Source organism: Leopardus geoffroyi, chromosome C1 (genome assembly GCF_018350155.1).
Source record: "Leopardus geoffroyi isolate Oge1 chromosome C1, O.geoffroyi_Oge1_pat1.0, whole genome shotgun sequence".
Lineage (NCBI taxonomy): Eukaryota > Metazoa > Chordata > Mammalia > Carnivora > Felidae > Leopardus > Leopardus geoffroyi.
The window spans coordinates 58,776,779-58,793,478 of record NC_059328.1 but is presented as its reverse complement, the minus strand read 5'-3'; the positions used below and the strand labels follow the sequence as shown (position 1 = coordinate 58,793,478).

General features: G+C 38.6%; 1 protein-coding gene across 6 annotated transcripts in view; it reads left to right on the top strand.

Moving 5' to 3' along the window:
- Window positions 1-16,700, top strand: part of PTGER3 (prostaglandin E receptor 3) — a 175,941-nt gene that overhangs the window by 84,353 nt on the left and 74,888 nt on the right. The gene's annotated exons all lie outside the window — the stretch shown is intronic.

The following is a 16,700-nucleotide window of genomic DNA, read 5'->3' as shown; positions in this document are numbered from 1 at the left end:
GAATCCTAAGCAGGCTCCAGGCTCTGAGCTGTCAGCACAGAACCCGACATGGGGCTCGAACTCACAAACTGTGAGATCATGACCTGAGCCAGAGTCGGACCCTCAGCCAACTGAGCCACCCAGGCACCCCAAGTGTATATTTTTGAGAGAGAGAGAGAGAGAGAGAGAGAGAGAGAGAGAATGAGTGGGGGATGGTCAGAGAGAGAGGGAGACACAGAATGTGAAGCAGGCTCCAAGCTCTGAGCTGTCAGCACAGAGCCCAATGTGGGGCTTGAACTCACAAACCATGAGATCATGATCTGAGCTGAAGTCAGACGTTTAAACAACTAAGCCACCCAGGTGCCCAACCTCTTTATAGATCTAACCATCCGTTAAGGTCTGTTAGTTCCACAAGTATTTCTTAATTCTGTCTCTCCATCTTCACACCCATGGTCTAAATCTAGGCTTCCATCATTTCCCATCTTACTTACCCCAGTAACTGGTGTCCTGTGTCCGGTCTTGGGACCTCCAGTTATCCTCCACATTTTCTGTCACTGTGAAATTTTGTTAATGAAATGAAAATCTGTTCATGTTGTTTTCATTCTTAACATCCTTAATATTTTCCTATGGCCTTCAGGGTAAGGTTAAGAAAACTTAACTTAGTCCAGAGAACTTTCTACAATCTAGTCTCTGCTAAGCCTCTGTTGTCTTCTTCCACATCAGCCTATTTTCCAGCAACGCTAAACTAAAATCCCATGCCTTTATGCTTTGCCCATGCTGTTCCTTCTATGCTAGATATTCCCTTCTCTTCTCGATATGATTAACCATAACTCGGCTTTCCTGAGTTTCAGCTCAAGTTTCACTTCTTGTAGGACATCTTAATGATAAAATAATTGTCTGTGCTTTAATTTGTTGGTTTATTTACCCATCTTCTTTGCATAGCCAAGGCAGGGAATATGTTTTTCATCTCCATGTCTGGTGTACGACATAGACTTGGCATTCAACAAGTCCTTGCTGGTGAAAGAAAGAACAGAAGGAAGATGTGCAACAATGAGCTATGAGTTTGAGCAAAAGCAATAATTCAAGATTATTCAAGGCCCAAACTGTCCATATGTTACTTAAGGCAGGTAGTTAGCCACACTTTCAGAATAATCATTCAGTGGTTGGCTTTCTAGGCACATAACTAGTTTAAATTTACACTTGGCATTGGCAGAGATTCTGTGGAGGTAACAGATAAAGCTGAGAAAGAGTGCCACAACCTTATCTCACTTGACAAAAATTTAAATGCAATCTTAGAAACTCAAGGAGAAATAACAAACTGAAATATTGCTCTCTAACTGGATCCAGCATTTCTTCAAAGGCAGAATAGTGCAAGCTTGTAGAGATAGCTCAGACTTTAACGTTGGACCATCCTAGATTTGAATCCTGACTTACAACTAGGTAATTATGTGACCTTGGAGACTCTATATTTAATTTCCCTTAGCCTCAGTTTCATTATTTATAAATCAGGGTAAGTAACACCTACCTTGTAGGGTTGCTGCAAAGATTAGAGATGATACATGTGAGGCCGTTATTCCTAAGACCACTATAAATCCCCAGAGGTAAAATATGGCCCCAAGAGAGGCATTTACAGGATGCTTCAATTTTGAGTAAGTGGCCGGAATCTGGATCTGATAGGAATTACATGTGTGCCAAAGCAACACATGATCGTAATAGGGCCCCAAGAAATTTTGCTACAAACTCTTTGCAAATCTCCAACTGTCCTCTAAAAAGTTAACTTGAATTGCCATCAGTAGTTTGACAACTACACATATCAAATGTGGCTCAAAGATCTGGAAGCTGGGAATGTAGTGGTAGTAGGAAATTTGCCTAGTCCAAATTCTTCTAGGACTGGGAAAGTCAAGGTTTCAATCCAGGTGCTGACTACTGATCTTCCCTTGGTATTACTACCTCCTTTTCTATTTTCTAAGCAGTAGTTTGTTTTTGTGGATCTTATTTGGTTTCCCAAATGATGAAAGCCATGGCCTTCTCTCCTTCCTGATAGCAAAGATACTTCATTGTTTATTTTTCTTACTTGAAATCCTTCCGTTGCTTAGCTCCCACCTTAAAGACATTAGTTGAATGCCCAATTGGCTGCTCTTATGATTGATGCTCATAGTTCTATCAGAATGTTTTTCACTATTAGTATGTACCCAGTGGGCTGCTACAATATTTTTTAAAGGAAGGTATAAGAAGACAAAGTGTCTTGCTTTCCTTCCAAGTCTCACCATTTTTCATCTTTTGGAAGGCCAAAGGAATGCTTAGAGATACCCATTTTAAAAATAGCCATCATTTTGAAGATAACTCCTGGGATCACTGGTAACATGCACATATTCCCGTTTAATACACAGGAGCAGGGATAAAAAAGGAATCACTAATGAGATTATTCGCTGGCACACTAGTGAAGAAGGTGTGTTAGTTTCCTAGGCTTCCATAACAAAGAACCACTGAATGGGTGGCTTACATTTATTTCTTGCAGTTTTGGAGACTGAAAGACCAAAGAGTTGGTAGGGTTGGTTCCTTCTCTGAGTATCAGGGAGAATCTGTTCCATGCTACCCTCCCAGTTTCTGGTGGTTTGCTAACTATGTTTGGCATTCCCTGGCTTGTAGACATATCACCCCACATAGTGTGTGTCTTATATCCAATTTTCTCCTTTTTATAAGAACACCAGTCATAGTGGACCAGTCTATTCCAGTATGACGTCATGTTAACTAACTGCATCTACAATGACCCTATTTTCAAATAAGATCACATTTTGATATACTGGGGGTTAGAACTGCAACATAGGAATTTGATTGGGGTAAAGGAGACAATTCAACCCATAACAGATGTGTTGGTTGATTTAGAGAGGAGGCTACATGTAAACTCCAAAATAATAAGACCTAAAATGATGCAGCTTCTGTATGTAATGGGTTTAGGGACTGAATAAAAATCTCAATGATGTATGCCAGCCCTGGCTCCAGTTAGGAAAGACAATTCAAAAGTGATCATATTTCTGACATTAAAATACCTGGAAGTTTTTCCAGTAAATAAATAAATAATATAAAGCTCATAAACAAGTGTTGGGAAAGATATTTGTGTTGTTTGTAGCAGATTATAAATGACCCAATTAGACTAAAGTCAAATTGCTCTATGTTGGAAAGAGTAGGAGGTTGTAGGAATTCCTGTACATAAGTTATCAACTTAAGTTGATTTCACTGTTTTGAACAGTCAGGTTTCTTCCCTGGTAGTTTCCAAATAAAAGCAATATATTCACTTAGAGGTTGAAGGTTTAAGGAATGCTAGATGCTACCCATTTAAAAGAAGATAATGAAGGATTTACAAAGTCATTTGAAAGAGGCATTCAAACAGCAATATGATGCTAGTAGTGAGCACTGAGGGTAATGGTAGTCCAGCCATTGCCTTCTTGAGTTAGATTTGGTTATTTGGAGATTTTTAATTACAATTTTGTGCTTGTACACGGATTAGCCTTCAAAAGAACATAACAGGCATTTGCATCTCTGTTTTGTCTGCTAATTAAAGTCTCATCTTGGGGGTGCCTGAGTGGCTCAGTTGGTTAAGCATCCCAACTCTTGGTTTGGTTCAGGTCATGATCTCATGGTTTGTGAGATCAAGCCCCAAGACAGGCTCTGCGCTGATAGCATGGAGCCTGCTTGGGATTCTCTCTCTGCCTCTTCTCTCTCTCTCTCTCTCTCTCTCTCTCTCTCGTCTAAGTAAATAAACATAAAAAAAAAAAAAAACCTCTTTAAAGTCTCATCTTGGGTTGAGGGTGAAATGCCTCTCTAGTCTTTTTAATGTCAACGTCCAACTGTTGACACCAGTTCATGTTGGAACTTTGGAGGCCTCTAAATGCTATTCATGATCACACAGAACATTGCCCAGCCTTTGCTTTTGATGCACATATTGTGACTCTGATCCTGAGCTACAGGTTGTGCCAATAAAATCCCATTGGCTGTACTTTTTAAAAAGAAAAGTAGAGGTTCATGAGACATGTAATTATGTTCCTAGGAAGTGATGCAATTGTTTTTGGCAAAATAATGGAACTTTCAGCATAGTTCTAAAGTTCTCTTTGTATCAACATGCCTTGCTGTGTTTTCAGTTGGGCGGGTGATTTGGCCAACCATCTGGTTTACAGCTGACTAAATCATTTTCTTGAAATGGTTCCCCATCAAAACCTAATTACAAATGCCTACAATTACCCAGGGTATCTGTCCAAATACTAATGGTTGTAGGAAATAGAGGAACTGCATTGATATGTTCCATTTGACAACACCTACTATGTACTTAATCTCACATTTCACATTTAAGACTCTGAAACTATAAAAGAAACTAGTCCTTCTTTAGGGTGGAGACAGCTGCCCAAACCTATAGATGTTCTCCTCCAAAATGAGGAAGGAAATCGCTACCGGAAGTAGCGAGGGTTTAGTTAAGACCAATCTTAGACCGGGCATTGGAAAATTCCTCTCTTAGATTTACGTTAGAAACCTGGTCAGTTGTCTGAAACATAAATGTATAATTTTGTACAGGGATGAGATCAGTGGCCCTAAAATATATTTCTGTAACAATTCCAGTGGTGAATAAATGACAAAATCAAACGGAGCTAAAAGTCTTTCAAGCAGGATGTTCTGCTTCATGAACAAATGACCAATTTCTCATGATATTATCAGAAGAGTTACAAAAAGTTTTTATATCTCTTACTTATGTCACTACTGGGGAAAGAGGACAAGGACAGGATAACTCCAAGTGCTTCCAATCTCTGCTGACAGAACAATAACAGACCATTCAGAGAAGGAAACTATCTCCACTTCATTTTAGAACTGTTGTCTTTAAAGATTTTTCTTTCTCTTCCTCCCTCCCTTCTTCCCTCCTTAAGGTGATCTTACGATTTTTATCTTTTCATTTTGTCAGTGTGGTGTATTTCATTGATTGGCTTGCAGGTATTAAACCCTCTTGCCTCCCTAGAATAAATCTCACTTTTTCATGGTGTATGATTCTTTTAATGTACTGTTGAATTTGGTTTGCTAATATTTTGTTGAGGATTTTTGCATCTATGTTAATCAGGGATATTGGCCTGCAATTTTCCTTTCTTCCTTCCATCTTTCCTTTCCTCTTTCTTTCTTCCTCTTTCTTTCTTTCTTTCCTTCTTTCAAATATCTATTAAATCAATAAAATCCACTTGATTGTGTGTTACTTGGGAATAAAAATTACAGAACTATATGATGCAAAAGGAAAGGAGAAGTAACATTTAAAAATTTTTCAATATATAAGTGATTTATACTCACTATCTCATATAATACTCACTGCTGTTCTATGAGATTGTTACTGTAAACTTCTATTTTAGAGATGAGAAGCTTGAGGCCCATCTCTAGAGTGGGGCTTAATTAACTCACTTTCCCAAGGTCTATAACTTTAGATGGTGGAATTAGTATTCAAACCCAGGTTTGTTTGGCTACAAATCTTCTTTTCACTGTAACCTTTAAGATGTTTCCAATGTTTAAAACAGTTTGCAAATAGATAAGATGTTAGAAATTATATTAGCTACCAGAAAACAATGATAGTTTCTTAGAAAAATGATGGGACTTAAAAATGTAGCATCCTTCCCTATTTCCTTCTGTCTTTCTTCATGTAGGAGAAGATGAAAATGACCTGAAGCAGTGGGATTTTTTTTTTAGCTAGAACACATGGCTGTACAGGATACCTCAACTTAATTTCATATTCAAGAGTACATTTGTAGTTTTTTTTTTGAACTCTCATTCTTCCCCCCCCCTTCTCTTTTAGTTACCTTATAAATGTAGAAAACATAATTTCATGTTACCATCTACTACTAAAAAGAGATATCTGCATTCTGTGATAGCATATGCTATTAAGATCAAGAGAAACATTGCATTTACTCCTCCAGAGGCAGAAAGCTGTGTTGGTGAAGGGAAAGGGGGGATTAGCCTGGAAATCAGAGTTGCTGGTTTGGGATACATCTTCCTCTACTCTCCATCTATGTGAACTTGGGAAATGACTGTAAAAGTTTAAGCTTCAGTTCATCATCTGTAACAAAGTTCTTTACACCCTTTTGCAGAATTGCTGTCAGGCTTAGTATGAAGACAGTACAGAAGGCCCCTGTCCATTTCAAGAGTCATGCAAACACAGTGCTAGCACTGCTGGTCCTGAGCCCACAGAAGACCCTGCCAAACTATCGTACTTTTCCCAGCACACCCTGGACAGCTTCATGAAAGTCTTGTCTAAAGACTAACCAGGAAACCCACCCAGCTTAGTGGACCTAACAAGCTAGAGGCATCCTCTCTGTTGTCCTGGGTTCAGGTGAAAAGTTTCCCATTGCTGTTTTCCACCTAAGGCCAAAAATACTATGTTGGAGCTTTAGTCTTGTAACAAAAGTTAAGTCTTGGGGAAACGTGGTTACTTTAATGAATGATTTGACGAGTGGTGTGCATTGTTCCCTGGGAGCAGTTTGTGACAGAGGAGTTGGAGGAGGGCAGAGAGCATCAGGTACACAGAAAGGGACAAAAAGGTGCACTTGTGACTAGGGAGAAGCTTCCAGGGATAGGAGGGGAGTGAGGGGATAAATGGCCATTTTTCTGCCATTTTTGCAGTCTCTTCAGATTCAGTCGGAAGTACATGGGTATATATCCCTCTAGATTTTTAGTCTATTAACCACTACTCTTCTCAAGGATGCCTATTCTCATTTTAACCATCATCTATGGTTTGGCATCCTGCTAGGCACTTGACAAACTGTCATACCGCACTTACATGATTGTCGCTTTTCACAGCTGAGAAAAAAGAGGGGTCGGTGAGCAGGCAAAGTGCAAAGAATGATTAAAAACAGATTATCTGAATGCAGACTTCCTGACCTTCTGCCAACTATACTGCCTGTCAAACTTCCCTAATTTGGAGATTTGTATTTCCTTCACCTAAAGAATGTGAAGAAAACGAGGGCATACATTAGCAGCAGCAACAACAATAAAACCCAAAATCTTAGTTTCTTGAAACAACAAAAGTTTGTTTGCCCTCACCTAGCCTGCCTGTGGGGGGTTGGGTGTGGAGACCGGGCCTCAGGTGGTCTCCCTCAGAGACTCCGGCTAACCGAGGCTCCCAACATGGCTGGGCCCATGGTAGCAAAAGGCAGAGCCTTAGAGAGGCACCCACTCGCTTCTAGAGCAAGTAGCATGCTGAGCCAATTGAAGAGGAAAATAATCTCACCACGTTCTGAGAAAAAGGAGAAATGGAAGTACTAGCAATCAGCACTAATATATCCCCCAGAATCTCAACAGTAAGGACAGAAGAAAAACGAAGAAATTAAGTGCAGAAGTACTGAGTTTAGAAAGCAAAGTCCTTTTCGGCTCAATTTTTCAGACCAAGTGCTTATTTTAAACCTTTTTTTTGTGTTGACTTACTTGGCATGGTCGGAGATTTTCAGCAACCAGGGCCATTTTAAATATGGGGGGATACAGGCATATTTTTAGCAAAGATGAAAAAATGCGTTGGTCACTGAAATTACCCAGTTTAGACTTAACAGCATATGGTTCACAATTGCTACAAATCGCTGCTTTAGTCAATGGAAAAATTTTCATATACATGGTGTTAACACTGCACATTGCTGGAAGAAATGCAAAGTGTTTTGGTATTTTGTGCAGAACAACTATATCTGGAGAGCTTGTAGAACTTGGTGCCTTTTTTAGATGAAATGAAGTTATGGATTTGTGAACTAAAAATCTGTATGCTGTCCAGGTTATTAAAGCATATTTGAATTCAGAATCATCAGACTGGCAAAAGCTTTTACTTTTAGGATTCTGTAAACCTGCATTGACCTTGAATTAATAAAGCTAGGAAGTACGATGCATGGAAAGGACTTTAAGGAAGGCAGGGTTCATAACCCCCATCCTGAAGTTACTTCCTGTAAGACCCTTGGTTAATCTCCTAACTTTTTAGGTTATTTCTCATCTGCTAAAGTAGGGGATATTAAGAAGCCCATGTGGCAAGTACTACTGTAAAATATATCTTACCTCCAAAATATGTCTCGATACTGTTCACTATGCTTCATCTTGAGTACTGCTATTCTAATCCACACAAAACTTGTCTCTCAGCAAGGTCACTACTGATGGCCTCCTAATGATTTTTCTTCTTCTTTCCCCAGCTTATTCATTTCTCAGTAGACATAGAGATCTTTCTCACCCCAGGACTTTTGTACATGCTATTCCACTTTTTTTTTCTCAATTTCCTGCATATATAGTTCTGTTTCTTCCTTTGGTTACTGGCTTAAATACTTTTTCAAAGCTCTCTTTCTTATGCTTCCTATCTGTGGTAGTTTTCTCTTATTATTTTCTACCTTATCTAATTTGTTTCCTTTACAGTGCCTATCCTAATTTGTAACTTGTTTTTGCTTCTTTGTTTACTTCTTTCTTTGTTTTCTGAATTAGAATATGAGTTTCACAAGAGCAGAGACTGGCTTGATCTTATCCATCCTTGTCTTTACCAAGCACAGAACCTGGCACGTTGCAGGTGCCAAAAAAAATACTTTTGTGATGAGCCAAGGGGCTGTTGTGAAGAGTGAGATAATTCACTGCATCTTTAAGCACATAGCAGTGCTCAGTAAATATCAGTATTCTGCTACTTTTCTTTACCAGGGCTGCCCAATCATCTTCAACTCTTCTCTACATCTCCCTGCTCAAGGTACACTGGTGTGATTCTCCATCACATAGAAATATCCAAGGAATCTAAACTAAAGGGCAAATTGTAGTGAAATAGAGTGAACGGAAGAGGCTACTCTTGGCTTTGATACATTTGTCTTTTCTATGTCTGTGTCTTTGTGAATTATGCATTGGCACCATTATTATGCATGACCTTTCCTATGTCAAATTTGGAGATTTATAATCAGCTAATAAACATTTATTTCTTACTATGTCTTCCTATAGGCTATGGAGTATCTCTAAATTTGTCTTGAGCAAATGTGGTTTTGCAAAATTTTTTGACCATTTTATTGTGATTTTCTCTTATTATTTAAAAAATGAGCCTGGGTGGCTCAGTAGGTTAAGCATCTGACTTTGGCTCAGGTCATGATCTTACCACTTGTGTGTTCGAGCCCCGTGTCAGGCTCTGTGCTGACAATTCAGAGGCTGGAGCCTGCTTTAGATTCTGTATCTTCCTCTCTCTGCCCCTCCCTTACTCACACTGTCTATCTCTCTGTCCTTCAAAAAAAATAACCACTAAAAGAATAAAAAATGAGTGGAAAATGAAAATACAAATATGCCTAAACTAGTGGAAAAAAAGGGTGAAAATAAGACAAAGGTGAAAACAATTAAGCGTGTAATGGATGGTTAACATTTAGTTGTTTGGGGCACACTGACATTAAATTAATTGTATCTTTATGAAAGAAAAGAATAAATTTAAAGAACAGCATGAAGTGCTAGAATTTATTATCCAGTATTATGTGTGAAAAGTTAGGCATAATTATCAAATTTATACCAGTTCCTCTCTGTGGAACAGAATTCCACTCTAAAATACATCTCTTGCATGTTTGACTTTCTTATGTGTTTTCAGTCTGATTTTGTCTGAAGTAGTGGCTCACTAATGGAGCATGCTCATTTCCCACCTGGAAGAGGGACACTCCCTGAGTTTACTTACGAGGAACTTCTGAGTCAGTGAGGTGAAGAAACTAGTCCCACAAACCTGCCTCAGTCCTTCCTCATCAGTTGCCTGAATAATTTTAAAGTCTAGGTCTGCAGACCAAGAAACCAGTATTTATTTAAAAGTAACTCTTCATAGGGGTGCCTGGGTGGCTCGGATGGTTAAGCGTCCACCTTTGGCTCAGGTCATGATCTCACGGTTCATGAGTTCGAGCCCCACATCAGGCTCTGTGCTGACACTTCAGAGCCTGGAGCCTGCTTCAGATTCTGTGTCTCCCTCTCTCTTGCCCCTCTTCCACTCATGTTCTGTCTCTCTCAAAAATAAAAATAAACATTAAAGAAAAAATAACTCTTCATAGTTTTGGACTAATATTCATTTATAAATGGTGGCCATTTTGTGATGGCAAATATTTACATTTCTAGATGCCCAAGAAGAAAGACCTTCAAGGCGTCTTTTGCTTTGTTTCTTCTTGGTTAATTAATTAATCTCTCCACAGGCTGCAGGGTGTTGATTTCAGTCTGTTTCTTTTTAAGAACAATGAACATCGACCTGGGGAGACCACACCTTATGTTTCTAAGGCAAAGCTACTTCAGTGAATCAGGTCCAGAAGAATTTTTCTGACTCTCCTACAACCCTGCTCTGCTCCTTAACTCTTGCCAAACTATTCAGGAATATGCCTCTGCACTTCGACACACTCAGTCTTCAGATTTGGTTGTCCTGATGTCACTGAATTTGGCCATGTTCTTAATATTGTTCTTGATTTGCAGAATGGATTTTGGAGTTCTGCCCATATCTCCTAGCATTTAATCCCCAAAAAGCCTATCCCTATTTTTCCTTTATTACCCACTGAGCTAAAGGCAATTACCATCCTCACTGCACAAGCCTTATCTCAAATTCTCAGTAACCATATGTGTATAGTGGTTACCTGATCGTACAGAATACTCTATTGAACAGCACTGCTCTGGAGTATCCATATCTTTACTAGCCTTCCCACCAGTATCTCTCAACAGATGACAAACGGATCAAAATATGAGCAGCCCAGGTTGGAATGCATCAGTGACCACACAGCTCAAGTCTTAGCACAAATGTCCTTGACGTTTTTCTCTTTTCGGTTAATGGTGCGTATCGTTGTTTTCCAAACTCTTTCACAAGGCTTACAAAATCCATCATGACCTTTACCATTTGCTTAACTTAATCATTCCTTTCCCTTGAACTATACTCTTCTGAACTACTTTGTTTCTTGACTCCAATTTTAAACTTGCCATTTCTTGTCTGGAATATTCTTCCCTTCTCAACACTGTCTCAAGTATTCTCTGGTTTTGTGGGACACTTTAAAAGGAGATGCTCAATCACTTTGGACAACTTAGAGATGTGTGGCTAATTTAATGTTGCTTGACTATTAATAACATTCAACATCAGAAAGCAAATTAGAGCATAGGGAGAATGTGGAACTATATTTTGTACCTGGAAAATGATGAAATGCCAAACTTCTTAAGTGAAGAGTCTCAACCCTAGGGACTTAAACTGTTCCAAGTGTTTTGTAAGAAACAAACCTTTTGTATCTCTATTTGTAGGCATGTGTGTGTGTGTGTGTGTGTGTGTGTGTGTGTGTGTGTGTAATTCACTCCCCATCGCTAAAAACTTTTCTCTTGACCTCTTTACCCCACACATGAAGAGACAACAGAGGAGCTCTGTGGATAAGGTGCAAACTATATTTGAATCTATTCCAATAGTTAACTCTAAGAAAATATTTTAATGCTAGCAGAGCCTTTGAGAAACATGCTCTAAACATCCTTGCTTATCATTTGTGATCTCTATCTACAGGAAACATTTGGGAAGGAGAACCATCCACAGCAAGAGTAGGCTTGTCAGGAGCAACACATCAGACCCCTACCTGGTTAGGAGCATTTAACGATGAGGTCAAATTATAGTAAAGAATGCCAGAGAGTTGGAGTACTCCCACTGAAGATACCCTCTAGTACTAAAATACATTATTACTAACATTTGAATGGATATCAAAAGTGAGCTTGCACCACACCTACACTGTCTCTTCATTGTCTTTCCTCAGTCTCTCTGTCTCCATGTTTAGGGTGCTGAAATTGAGGACAAAGGTCTCTGCAGGAAATATCTTCACTTTGTAACAGTAAACACAAGGGTCTTTTTCTGACATTTTTACCCAAGACTGGAGAATTTGCTCTGATGCACATCCCTCAGAATGATAAGAAAATGGAAACAAAATTTAGATTTTATTATAAACCTATAGTTGCAATATCATCCTGAAAATGCAGAAACTATAACAAAGATTTCACAAATCCCATTCAATAGATCCCAGTTTGGCCATGATCAGAATATTCATCTTAATTTTCAGACACATGAACCATGAACTCATAATCTTAATTAAGCCAGGAATGTAGACGGACTTGAGAAATTATTCCCAATTCAGATGAAATGTTACTGATCATTTTTTCTTTCTCAGTTCTTGCAAGGTCTGCTCCATCTGTTTCTGATAATTAAAAAAAATCCTGTACAGGAATGAAGTACATAAAAAAATACCAGACATACTTGCTAAACTACTTGTATATGGAGTTATACCAGTTCCCAGTCTCAGTGATTAGATCATCTCTCTCCATTTTCTTTGAATATCAGAAAAATGAATGTAAATTAGTGTGCAGCTATTTTCAAATTAATGGCAACATGTAAAGCTCAAAGATTCATGTTCAATTATGCAGGGAGTGCTGATTTTGTATACCAGCCATTACTGGATCCCCCAGGCAGTGAAGCGTGGTCCAGAGTCTGTCTCAGGCATTACAGGAAAACCCTACTATTCCATTACACTCACTATGTCTATAGCCCCAATGAAATCCATGATTGTGTTCTCTGGCACTTAACTTATGTTTTGATTACTATGAACATTTTATAAAAATATTTTGTTTCTTAGGATTTCTAAGCAGAAACAATCACCCATCCTATCAAAACAAAACAAGCCATAGCATGTGTAAATATAAATTTTTAGAACATGTATACACAGATAAATAAGCAAGAGTGTATGGAGTGTAACTGTTTCTAAATGATATCATGCTGCTTATTTTTGTTGCAAATTCTCAACAATGATGTAAGCAATGCATGACACATCAGCTGTCATGAGTCCCAGCAATGCAACCTGAAGTTCAACAATCCCAGTCTACAGCAGTGTGAGACACTGAGTTTGGGTATTGCCTAATGCAGAAGTTAACTTGAGTTCTTTTTCTAAACATATGAATCTCTTCTTTACTTTCAGAAGGTGAGAAAAAATAGATTTCTTGAGCATCTACTTTAGCTTAAACAGTGTTAGATATATCTACATATGATATCATGGTTAATTCTAACAAAAGCCCTGAGAATAAAAATGGTTATCCCCATTTTCACCAATGAGGAAACTAAGTCATACAGCAGATAATTGACTTTCCCAAGAACATACTACCGAGGCAATGAAGCAAACCCAGGTCTGAGGCCCTGGAATTTATTCTTTTTCTAATTTATCTTGCTACTTCTGGTCACTGAAATCCTTCTTAGGTAGTTATATTTGCAATGATATAAACCTCTCAAGGACACACAGGGGCAAATCAATGAATGAAAGTAAAATGTAGGAGGGGCTGAAACCTAAGACCTGTGACCACTCACACCTGATTCCTGAAGCAAAAATAGTCAGGACCCTAGCCAAGTGCGCTGGGACTCAGGTCTGGGCCTCAGTCCTATTGGAGTAGGAATGTCAAAAGGGAAAACTAAACTAGAAGTCTAAGTGCGTGAACTACGTCAGTAGGGTGGACTGGCGGCCAAGTCTCTGTGAGCACCCCAACCCCACACAACAGGAAATGTGACTTTCAAAGGGCCACTATACGTTTTCTTCATGTACTTCCATAAGTCGAGGACTTTATTTATTTATTTATTTATTTAATGTTTTATTTATTTTTGAAAGAGAGAGTGCAAGTGGGGAAGGACAGACAGAAGGGTGAACAGAAGATCTGAATCAGGCTATGCACTGAGAGCAGCAAACCCTATGTGGGGCTTGAACTCACCAAATGCAAGATCGTGACCCAAAGTCAGACGCTCAACCAACTGAGCCACCCAGGCACCCCAATAAGTCAAGGACTTTAAAAGATAAAGATAGTTTTTCTTTGAAGAAGGAATTCCTGCTTTGTGATTTGTTTCTTTTTAATTTAACATGAAGAAAATAACAGCAATACTTAGCTGGATCTGTTCAGTATATGGGAGTGTAAACTCTTTGTAAAAAACAACTTTTTTATGCCAAATCAAGTCAGATTAGATTGTATAAGATCTGTTGTCCCATGACTCCAAGTCCTTGGAAAGCATCCCAATTTAGTCTATTAGAGTCACTCTCTCTAGTTTTCATATGCACAGACACACACTGGTGGGTAGGGACGCAGTCTGAATTTGAGAGCAGGTGTTCTGTCCTAAAGGCCACATCCCACGCTAGGAGCAAAACCTCTCATGTGCTGCTTTTCACAAAACTGCAAAGCTGTAAGGAAAACATGAAGTGAAGGATCTGCAGCAGGGTATTAGAGTGTATTTTCTTTTTTTAATATTTATTTTTGATATAGAGAGAGAAACAGAGCATAAGCAGGGGAAGGGCAGAGAAAGAGGGAGACACAGAACTTGAAGCAGGCTCCAGGCTCCGAGCTGTCAACACAGATTCAGAAGAATGGCTTGAACTCACAAAACATGAGATCATGATCTGAGCTGAAGTCCCACGCTTAACCACTTAAACGACTGAGCCACTCAGGCTCCTGAGGGTGCATTTTCTAAGATCAGCTTTTGTTCCTCATTGTTATCAGCTTCTCCAAGTTAGAAGGGGCCACGTTTGATTTGTTTTTCTGCTTAGAAAATATAAAAATTATATAGTAGAGAGATGTAATAGATAGTAGGGAAATTAAGCAGACTTTGAAGTCAGTCACCCCTGGTTTGAATATAATCTCAACCACTCTCTAAATTTGTGTTTTTTAAGCTCTCTGAGTTTTGGGGTTTTCACCTGCAAAAGTACCTCAAAGAGTTAATGTAAAGGATAAATGAAAAAAAAAAAGAGGTTAGAGAGGGAGAGAGCCAAAGCATAAGAGACTCTTAAAAACTGAGAACAAACTAAGGGTAGATGGGGGCGGGAGGGAGCAGAGGGTGGTGATGGGTATTGAGGAACTGGGTGTTGTATGGAAACCAATTTGACAATAAATTTGATATTTAAAAAAAGGATAAATGAGATAAAGCACCAGGTAGACAGTTAGTACTAAAAAATAATTACCTGTTAATATTCCAGGGTTATCTTTATAGTTGTAGACATTTTAATATTAATTGATATGCCATGCACAGTGTAAGTTCCCTTATATACATTATCTGTAATTTGTATAACAGCCATGGCCCCAAACCGTGACTAGATAGATGTTTCTTATTACGCTCTGTTAAATGGATTCGAGAGAGAAGAGTGTAGAGACTTGGAGATGCATCAAGAGGCTATTAGACTGGTTCAGATCAGGAGTTCTCACAAAGCTGGTGGTAGTAAGATGGAAAGGGGTAACTACTAGGATTCAGCATTCGGAGAACAAACACAAATGGTTTGTTGTGATGGCAAGGAATAACAAGGACTTAAATAGTAACCCTTCTTAATTAATCTAACTAAAATCCACTGATGATAGAGTACTGATTTGGCAGAATATTCAAATGAATAGGTAAGGCTGTAAAAAGACACCCCCAAAATGACATGCTAGGTACCATTTGTCTTCTTAATTCAGTACCAGCAGTTATTTTTTTCTAGCATCTACTATATTTCAAATACAGGGCTAGGCATTTAGTGCCACATAATAAAACTTGGTGTACATAATAAAACTTCACCAACTCAAAGAAGTGCAAGGAAGTTATATTCATACTGGATGCTTTGGTTGTAAATAACAACAACAAAAAAAACCTCAAACTGACTTTAAAAAAGAACAATTTATTGGTGAAATTACTTAAGAGTCTAGGACCTTGATGCCTAGATGACATTTGGAGAATCCGGGTTTTTCTGGTTTTGTTCTTTGCCTTCTCCTGCACTGGTTTTATTCTCAGGAATGTTCTCTTTTCATGCAGGCAAGATGAACAGGAAAAGCTACAGGCTATCATCCTTACTAGTTAGGCAACCTTAGTAGAAAAAAATTCTTCAGCTCCTCACAACTTCTTAGTTCTAGCAAATGGAGATATTAGCCCAGTTTGGATTGTGTTTCCCTTCTTGAACTAATTATTATGGCCTGGGGTTGGCCTTAATGAACCTTATGTGCTGGAATAAAGGGAAGTCACTCTAAATAGGATGGTTTAAGTGTTACTACCCAAATCCAGGAAGAATGAATTGGGTGATCAAAAATTACAAATGTTAACTATACTATCTAGTTGATTGAAGCAAGGGACCCTTTTGTTGCAAATAACAGAAGTCAATCTCAAAGTGGCTTAAATCAAAATGGAATTTGTTTTAAAATCTCATGGAATCCAAGAGCAAAGAGTGTAATAGGACTTCCCAAGGAACTGAAATGAAGAAATAAAATTAATTGGCATTACAGCTGCTTCTCCCATTTCTCTGTCTCTCTCTCAACTCTTCTCTCTCTCCTTCTCTCTGTCTTTCTGTCATTCTCTCTTTGTGGCCATGTGTTAGTCTTTTTTTTTTTTCTACACAACTTCTGTATTTGGGATATATCTCATTCTTCAGTCAAATGTCTGTTTCTCAATGCACATGACTATCTCACAGTTCTGGAGTTTTATATCTCTTTGGTTTCAACCACTCAAAAGAGACCAAGATTACCTTCTCTCATTCTCAATTCAACATGTACGAATCAAACTGTATTACTCAGACTTGGAACTGGTGACCACTCTGGTCCAACCAAGTGAGGCACACAGCCTGGATTAAGCCCACCTCCGCATAAAGGGGTAGTTCTTGGAAAAAAGAGGCTATTGTAATGTGGATAAAATACTAAAAGCAGTTCACTACAACAACTCCACCAACTTTCCTGAAAGATCTTGTTCTTGTTCTAAAACC